We start from the raw sequence: 10,133 nt of genomic DNA, 5'->3' as shown, positions 1-10,133 counted from the left end.
TTCTGTCGGTTTGAAGTGCGTGCGCACGTCGAGAATGGATTCCTTCTTAAATCTTTCGTCCTTATAGATGCATGTTTACTGGAAAGTTATTTCTGTATCTGAAATTTCAGCCGTGAATTTATGGTCGGATGGTAGCTATTTGATAGCTCTATAAACGTGTTTATTTCCTCTTTGTTTACCTTTTATAGAGAAAAGACATCATCGAGAGATCTTTTCCAAGTGAGCGGCTTTAAGTGGCTGCGGTTAATGATTTCTGTTTCTACCGCGGCCATGAAAATGTTAGCAAAAGAGACTGCCATTTTTGTACCCATTGCGGTACCGTGTGTTTGAAGATAATTTTTGCCGTTAAAATGAAGAGTTTTCTTTTAAGATAAGCCTAATCATATCTCTGAGGTAGAGGGTAGGTATGGGAGGTTTGTTTGGGTGGAATGTTTCGTATGTTTTACATACAATTGTGATTCCTTCCTCCTGTGGAATGTTAGTATACAGGCTTGTAACGTCCATTGACACAAGCATTGTGTCCTTTGCGACCTTCGTTTTCTCTATAAAGTTTAAAAATCTATTGTATCTTTAAGGTATGATTCCTGAACTTTAGCAATAGGCTGAAGGAGGTAATCAACAAATGATGGAAAAAAAAAAAAAAAAAAAAAAATGAAATCTCAGAAGTGACTGGGAAGACGTTAAATGCAAGTCAAATATATTTTGGGTTCTTATTTTTGAAAGTACTCTAAAGCGTTGTTGGATTAAAAAAGTTAGCGTTTCGCATTTCTCTCCCGCCTCCCGCCCTTTCCTCTCCCGCCTCCCGTACCCCTCCTGCTCCCCTGTCCAACCTCCCCCCCCCCCAACATACAAGCCAAGTGGCTCACCAGGCCGGAGCTTATCCCGGTTTCTGTAGGATGAAGCGACTAGCAGTATTTCTACTCCCTCTTGGATGGGATGCTAGTCCATTGCAGGGTTATCCCCAGCATTAAATTCACCGGTACCCATTTATACACCTGGGTGGAGAGAGGCACTTTGAGAGTAAAGTGTCTTACCCAAGAACACAACTCAATGTCCCCGGCCAGGGCTCGAGCCCGGACCGCTCGCTCCGGAGTCAAGCGCCTCCCGCTGAAATTTTCTTGGTTCCTTCTTTTATAAATAGCTGGGACTAAACAAGTTGTGCATAAAATTTAATTAACACGGTATGCCCCCGATCACGTGATCCTCCAAGTGGCCGAGTTGTTTTCCATTTGATTATAACGGCAAAAAATGTACTTAAAAACCTCTAACATATTATATAGGAATTAAGTAAAATATGAAAGTTTACGATTAAAGCCGAAAGGAAAACAGGTGTGGAATATTCAGCTCAGAACGAAACAATGATTCAGCGCACACGTGTGAATTCAAAGTAATCCCTAAATAAATAAGAATGATACATGTCAATTAGTGAAATATCGATGTATATATTCACTGACGGTGCCATAAATGCAACGGCGAATCCTAGAAATAAACCAATAGCTTGAGACTTTCCGAACATCATATTATTATCACTGGCAGTGGAACCGTTCAAACTATGTTTAAACCAGGTAACCCGAAGCCGGGCAACTGATGAATCGCGCCGTCGACTGAATGAAAAATGTCTCTATTTTCGAGCTCATTTAGTTTATGTATGAAGAGCCCAATGGTCTCGAATTGCATGTTAGGATGGGGGGAATGTCCGTTGTGAAATTTTCCGCTGGCATTGCTGAGACAGGGAAAAGTACGGAAAAGTTCAGCTGAAAGTTGTCAGTCAGGAGACCAGTTCCCTTTTACAACAGGCTCTGTTTAAGTCGGTCGTTTTCCTATAGCGAAGAGATTTGATCCTTAATTTCTAGTTGCCGATCCCAACAGGTAGAACTGAGAACAAGTCCGAGTTTAATATCGAGACAAGCTGGAAAATGATTGATTGACAGATACGTTTTCCTCGGTATTTGCGGACAGTCGCGTTCTTTTCTTCTATAGGACACCACTGTTTCATTAGTTGCATTCGATGACTGTACTTTTAACGAAATGAATAATTTATTCATGACACACGACTTTGCTCATCGATCGACCTTGCTTCTGTCGCAACGCACGAGAGCATGCCCGCAGGCCGGCTAAAAACATTAAAATTATGTTTAGATCCTTGTCTTACTGTAAAGCTTTATGATAATGTAGTTTTGCGGTAGTGAGTTTGTTCTTCTTTTTAATAACTTGGAAATGCTCTGGATGATGCTGATTAAAACAAAAACGGCAAATTGGTGGTGCGTTATAGAGCGGCTTTCAATTGAGTGTAGCAGCTAGTAACTATATCTCAAGCCGCACCTGTACTACCTTAAAAAGTTGCTATAACATATCGATTTGTTTTCATCTAAGTGAGTGACAAATTGCCATGTTTTGACTAATCGCTATTGGTCGATGACATATCATTTGTTTACATCTGAGTGAGTGACAACTGAAATTTGCATATCAATCACTAACAAAGTCGTTTCTACTCTTTGCGTATCCGCGAATAAAAAAAATCGCAAACTACGTTGTTCAGATCACCAAGTCCGTTGTATTCGCAAATGTTTACGAGTTCCCTTGTGCCTCTGTTTCAAAACGAGTCCAAGTGCAAAACCATTTTTATGAAAATGACTTTGAGTTGCATGATCATGAACCTGTATGCAGAACTCATTTTCATATGAATGGTTTTCGCAATTGGACTCGTTTTGACACAGAGGGAAATGGCCTATTATAACACACCCACCTGAGGACCATTTTTTTTTTGTTTTTTTGTTTTTTTGCTCTATCTGCAAAAATTCCCTGCGGGAACTGTCTTTATGAATGAAACGATGAATCGAGCTTACATTACCTGAGCAGACTTGAATTGTTTGGGTTCACCTTTGTTTTGCACAATTACGGGGACATTCGCGTACCAGCACTTTAAGGACATTTTCGAGGCCCCATCAGGAGTTCTCGGGACACGGGATATTTAGGTGAAAAATTAACGGGGTCAGGATATTTGACGGAAAAATAAATGGGATATAGGATATTTAGAATAGATATCCCGGGATATCGAGTAGGAAAATTGATAGTATTTGTAATTGGATTAAGAAGGTTCTGGTGATATGCATATTCGTTAGGCCAAACATTAACGGGATGGGGATACTCAGACCTCCCCCTCCTCCACAAATGAGGCCTCGTTTTCGTGTCACCGAAAAGAAGCTGAAATCCACAACTAGTTATAAAATAGCGCCGATTTGATACAATTAGGAGCAACTGCCAGATGAAATCATCTTTCGTTTATTTTATTTGGAACATTGATATAAAAATAATTAGGAAAAAACTAGTCTTTAACATTTTTCTATAATTTTTCTGTGGAAAAATCATATCTATTCCCAGACTGTCCAAGGTATGCACAAACAAACTGACCAAAATATCATTATAACTATATTGTCTGTATATCTTTATAAACTGAGAAATATTCTGCTTCTCTAAAACATAAAACGGGTGAAGGCTAAAACACTGTACATGTGCTGTGCAACTGAATTTCAAACTTAACAATTCATCTCGATATATAAACTGTTCTTAGATTTCCTTTTTTAAATAACAACTTATAAGCCATGTATGACTCATTTCATTTTCATTATCTTTAAAACTAAAAGTATACTTACTTTACTATATTATTTACATCTTTTAAATTACCCACGTACATATATTTATTTAATTTTAACGGCAGAAATGCCCTTCTCAATAGATACATCCTATCTTATAGAAATGTTCAACATCTTAATGTTAATTTCAGTCGCTTAACCACACAAAAATATTACTTTAAAAAAAAAAAATTTACTTTAACGTCGTACATTTTCTTTGACGAAAAAAAAACGATTTCTTAAATTCCAAATAGGGAGCCTGTCGAATAAATTACATGTTAAAAATGATTTCCAGTCCGTAATGCGCACTCTCGAGAGTTTGTTTTCGTTTTTTGTTTTGTGTCGTGTGAGACATCACGAAATGTGAACATTGCGCAACTGAGATAAAGTAAATTCACAGTTTCAAAACAACCGCCATTATGGATGCGAAACGGTCGAAGCTTTATGCTTCCTTTCTCATATTACTTGATAAAACAACTTCGCTCTAAAAATCAATGAAGCTGGAAAAAGATTTTGAAAGGCCTCAAAGATTAGGTATGTGGTCCGTAACGAATAACATCGATTCGCATTCCATCGAGTGAAAACTTATAATGTTTATAAGCATTAGGGTGCTGAGACTGCCCAGTAGGGACTGGAAATCATCTTTACTGAAGTACGTTAAGTAATCAAATATTCAGTCGTAGATTTTTGAACCCGCAACTTAAAATACTTCGAAAACAAAGCTCTTCTTCTTTATGCTGCTCTTAAAGGAGAAGGTCACTCCAAAAAACGTAAATTTTTTGCCAACGGTAATAAAAACCTTGCACTAAGTTAAGCCACTCCCTGAAGTTTCAGCCTCTTGACTGCAGGTTTTCCTTATGAAATTCGTCTCCAAAGAAGACCAAAACTTCGACCTCACTGCCGCCATTTTGAACAGTACTCAGCAGCCATGCTGCGTTTTTGTGACGTCATTCCGTCCAAGAGATTTTGATCAAATGGCTTCCGACAAGGGTTTAAACTTCCACTCTGGGTTATGGCTGCTCTTGAGCCACATTATTTTAAGCCGAACATGCTCTAAATGCCGAAATGATAGCATTGAAGATAGTGAAGTGGATAATCACTTGAAAAAAAAGCACATGTTGCTGACCTTGTGAAGAATGCAAAGTCAGTTGCAGGTTTTTCTCCTTCCCGTCAATTTCGAGTCGGACGGAATGACGTTAGATAAACATGGCCAGGCTGCCAAGACACTTTCAAAATGACGGCCTCCGAAGTCGCTTCTTTCGAGACAAATTTCTTCAGAAAAACCGGCACTCTGATAGGCTGACACCTCGGTGAGTGTAAAAGCTGAATGTTTACTTGCTATAGGCGAAGAAACCTGATCACTGTCTTTGCTTTTAAAACAGCTAAATGTCTGCCGTGAATCGTCAGATCGAAAACTGAGTGTCCTGAGGGTGCCATTACCAGGGAAAATTTATGAGTGATTTAGCCGCCACCCCCCCCCCCCCCTCCCCTCCCGCACATACACCGCTAATCAGATAAAAAGAGGATATTACATGTACATGGCTGCTCGGAGATATGAAATTTCGAAGCTCCAAGTGGCCATGTAATGTTCTATTTATGATATAAACACCAATAAAATCCCAAACTGTTTTGCTTTCGCTTCGAAAGGTGCCATTGTGTAACCATAGCAACGGTGATCTTTTCAAATGTGAAGATAAGATGTTATTTCTACGTGTGAAGTAATCATGTTTTCGTGCCAAAGTTCCCCCGGTATTTCATTGGCTTTTATATTATATATAAATAAACGTATCCACTGGCGATTGAGCTTATCGGTGACAGTCTTCAAATGACTCTGTTACTCGGCAGCATTGAGCTCATTTTATGGTGTCGGGGATTCCATCCACCAATACTGTTCAAAGATAAAAACATCATCGTGAATTACTATAACAAAGAATTCAGGCGTTAGCTGACAAACGTGCTCATCTCCACGCAGAACTCGATAACTACGTCCTATTCTTTTCAAATAAAATGAAATAAAATAAGAATACTGAAAAACATTTCCCTTTTTTTCAAGCTATGAAGTAAGAGAGAGCAAGAAATATTCTAATTTTATAATATCATCCAGCTGGTTATAACCAGTTCAACATAATGCTCAGGGTCAATAGAGTGTAGGTTAATTCTGCTTGCAATAATTACAGCAACATGCTGAATGCAAAAACACTCGCCTATCTTGACTTGAAACTATTACTTACAAAGGTCTTCTCCGTCTTCCTGTTCGGCCTCAGGGTGGTACCCTTCGTCCTCGTTTGGCTCATCCTGATATCTGTTCTCATCGTTTCCGTTGCCTCCTTCGTCGTTGTAGTCATCATCGTCATCTTCGTGGTCGTGGACGTCACCGGTGTCGTCGCAGGCATTATGATAGACATTATTGTTATCACCATCCTCTTCCTCTTCTTCATTCTCAACCTCTCCCCCCTCCTCCTCCTCCTCATCCTCCTCATCCTCATCATCTTCTTCCTCTTCCTCATCGTCATCACCATCGTCATCTTCACAATGACCATTGTCCAGTCTATCATCGCCATCGTCCTCACCATTGTGCACACCATAGTTATCATCAACGTTATTCTCCATGGCTAGTATGATTGTCATGATCCTTTCTATAACATCAGGGTCCATGGACGCTATAATCAATATAATCATCTTCTAACCTCTTTATCCTCACAAAAGGTACCTTTCGACAGTACAATGCTGAAAGGAAGATAAAACTAACATGAACTTCTTCATAACTTTAACACATGTTTTTGCATGTGACATAATCAAGCCACAAGCTTATTGGCGTGAAATCTATCTTTGCCACGTTCCTTTTTTAGCTGATATTATTAGTTGAAATCGATAATTTAAATGATGCTTTATAATTTTTCGAGCGGGTTGGGGTGTCATCTCAAAAACCTGGGATTACAAAGGTGGGAAACAGGGTAAACAAATTATGCATGGAACAAAGGGGGTTTGTTGCATTTGCTAAGGCAGCAAATTAAAGCAAGTGTGTCTCAGGCCCTGTCCACACTGGACAGGGGAAATTTGAAAACGCACTTCATCTCTATGGTTAGGCCTACCGTCGACATTAATCCGTCACAAAAACAGAGCTTTTCGAAAACACTCTTCAAACTGGAGGAATCTGAAAACGTTGGCTTTGCGTTTTAGTGTTGACCAAAGGTAAGGTAAGGTAAAGTAAGGTAAGGTAACTTTATTTTAATTCGTAAACGTGGGGAGTGGTTGGCCAATCTCCCGAGCCAGGGGCTCATGACAAAAACGCACGACTATTTACAATAACATTACTTCTTACAATAACTATATTCGCTTAGATAAATCCACAATTAAAATATAAAATATTCCTAAAAGCAATTAGTCCTAATATTAAAAATTTGAGTTAGAAAATACAGTTGATACACTGAACCCTGCAAACTGTACACCATTCAAACGAGAACGAAATTGTGCCAAAGTGGTTGAAGATTTGGTGATGGCTGGTAACTGGTTCCATATGTGATCAATCTTATACCATATTATTTTTGAAAACGGAGTTTTCCAAAAACGATGACCTCACGATAATCATTTAATCAATTTCCCTTACCGAGTTTTCCTTAAACATAAATCCAAAATTACTGGTGACTGTTCATGCATGCGTTGTCAAATTTCTGCGGCGTAGTGCGGACGGAAAATATTTTATGCGTTTTCAAAGTGAAAACGCCGTTTTCAAATTTTTCTGGCGTAGTGAGGACGAGGCCTCGATGCAGTGTGAAAAGTATGTTTCGTTTATCTAAACCTTAACACAAATCGGTCGGATTACTTTCACTTTTGGACGAGGGATTCTTTTGTCTCCGCCATTTTGCTGAAGGGAGTCTTAATAACAACATTTTTCGCTAGTTTGTCTTCAACAGTTTCTTATTTTTTTACATAGGGAAGGTCTGCGAGGGGATTATTTCTACTCTAGATAGGTGAAAGAAACCCACCCCAGAATATCGCCAATGGAAGTTGCGTGACAAATGTCAGGAAATTGCATTTTAATAATTGCTATATGTAGAGCTAAGTTTGAAATAGTAGTCAGCTAGTAAGGGAAAGAAGACTCAACGTAAAGCGTGCAAGTCGCGAACACGTGCAGGAGACTCCACTAATCACGGTGGTTTGCTTCGAATTCATCAGCCGAGAAGCCACAAAAGTAGCTCCAGCAACATTTACTAATTCACTGCATTCCTCGCTGAGATCAGCTGGCCTTCAGTATGAAACAAAAAGCTAGTTAAATTTGAGGGAGTATATCATTCTTTGCAATACTTTTGATTTATTTGGAGTAGCCACCAATTGGATTGTTTTTTGTTTGTTTGTTTGTTTGTTTTTTCGCTGCCATTAAACTTTCCAACCTCATCTATAATTTTGCGAGAACGAGTTTCAGTTACGACAGGGTAACTGTGCCTCAGGGAATAACGGTATGCCATGTCAGATTATGTATGAAATATGGGCATAAAGACGGAATCTTGGCTTCATGCTAATGAAAAACCGTTTTCCGCATAGTGAACTCCATGGGTAAAATGATGCTGCAGGAGTGTCCACGGGACAACCGCCGCCTGTTACTGTTAAGCATTTTTTCAGATATGATCCGAGGCGCGCTGCTATCATTTCATCTTCATCCGCGAGGTAAGGAGTCGCGCGAAGGTCTGACAGCAAACCAGGGAAAAGCGCTCGCATTACATGGTGCCGCATGACAATGTTCTCGTTGCAGGCCAGGGTCGCTTTCAGACCCTTCTCAAATAGAAGAGCAAGTCTCTCTGCATTCGTCCATGCGAACAGGATCGACTAGTCTTCTCTCGAAGGCGGCGATGAGGCCTTCTGGCAAGTGTTCGGACGGCTCCCATGTCAGTTTTCAGTTGAAGGACAATTCTTTCACTGAATAAAATACCCTACCTTGCCTCCTTGATTTCGTTTGGACACTATGCGCTCAACTTTATAAATACCCATAGCAACGGGCTTTTGCTTGGGTCGGTACTTATAACTGAGGGCACGATCAAAACGTCATCAAATAATGATGCGAAAGCCGGGCCGGTGTCTCGCACGCTTTGACTTGTTACTCCAAGGAGGTTTTTAACAACTGAATACTCGAAACTGGGCCTTTAATATTATGTTTTGACTATGCTTTTGAATAATTATCTCACACAAACAATGGACAACAATGCTCGCTCAGTTGTAAGACGCGCTGCGTGCCGTTTTTGATTTCTAGTCAGGACTTCAACCAGAAATGTCATTTATTTTTGTTTTCCCCACCATCTTACGAATAGAAAAAGACCTGTGTTGTCTTTCAAGTTATGGATCAACGTACAGACTACGTAAACCGATCGAGTAAAAGACTGCGTCCAATGAACTACTTGAAGCTTTTGGTTCCCGCGCTCGAATCATTCAAACCATATTGAACGTACAAAAGATATGTATATGAACTGGTAGTGCATATACATATCTACTGTACGCTCAATATGTTTTAATATTTCAAAATTGAACTAGCTACCTCAGATAACGTAGATCTCCACCGCGCTCTGAAGTGTCGGTGGGTTCTGTTGTCGAACAGCGAGTAGTAATCTAGAGCCTCTAAAGTCATTATAAAGCGCTACGGTAGGTTCACCATGTGTATTTGCAGAGCACTTATTTTGATAATTGCCCGAAAATTGCGATGTAGCAAAATGTTGATTTAATTAGCGGTGGAACAATTTCTTTCTGATCAAATTGTAGGCGACACTCAAAAGCTGCTTTTGGTCTGCAAGTTTTTTGATCAAAGTAACCCAGCTTCGATTCCTTTCGCCCTTTCTCTTGCTATAGCTCTACTGACAAGATATCAAGTACTTTATATAAGAATTGGAAGACTTACCTCAAGTAATGGTTTTCCGCAGAACAAGCTAAGGTGTCAGGCTAAGGTGCTAAAGAGCGACAATGGTTTTTGAGTACGCTCTTGTTTGGCTTACGTCAAAGTGACTTTCCAGTGATTTATTGAGTAGTGTTTCTGATGATGACGGGATGTTTTGATAGCCAATCTATCATATCGGGTCATATCTATATATCTATTTCGGGAAGTCAAGTCCATTGTTTATACGCAGAAATGAGATTACGTCAGTGTGCAGAAATAAGATTATCGTTTCCATAACATTTACCCGATAATTGGCTTTCTACAGAGCCTACAAGCCAACAGGTCGGCTTATCGGTCAGCCTATTTGTTTAGACTTGGTCCCCTGCTTTGTTGAATGTTTCGGCCAAAATAGCCTTTCACAAAAGTTTCCGACAGTTTCAAAGTAACATAACCTAATTACCGCTTCGTTTCGGAAATGTTAACATCGCTGTGAAGTTGCGGTTTTAATATACCTTCTCAAGCGATTAAAGTGGTACTTAAAATTAAAATGGGCGATAACCTGTTTTCACCTTGAATACTCCAGGATGGCGTAAACGATTATGATTATCCGGTGAGTTCGAAGTTTCCATAAACGATAAACT

Source organism: Orbicella franksi, chromosome 11 (assembly GCF_964199315.1).
Source record: "Orbicella franksi chromosome 11, jaOrbFran1.1, whole genome shotgun sequence".
NCBI classification, from domain to species: Eukaryota; Metazoa; Cnidaria; class Anthozoa; order Scleractinia; family Merulinidae; genus Orbicella; species Orbicella franksi.
Note: the sequence above shows the minus strand (reverse complement) of the source record.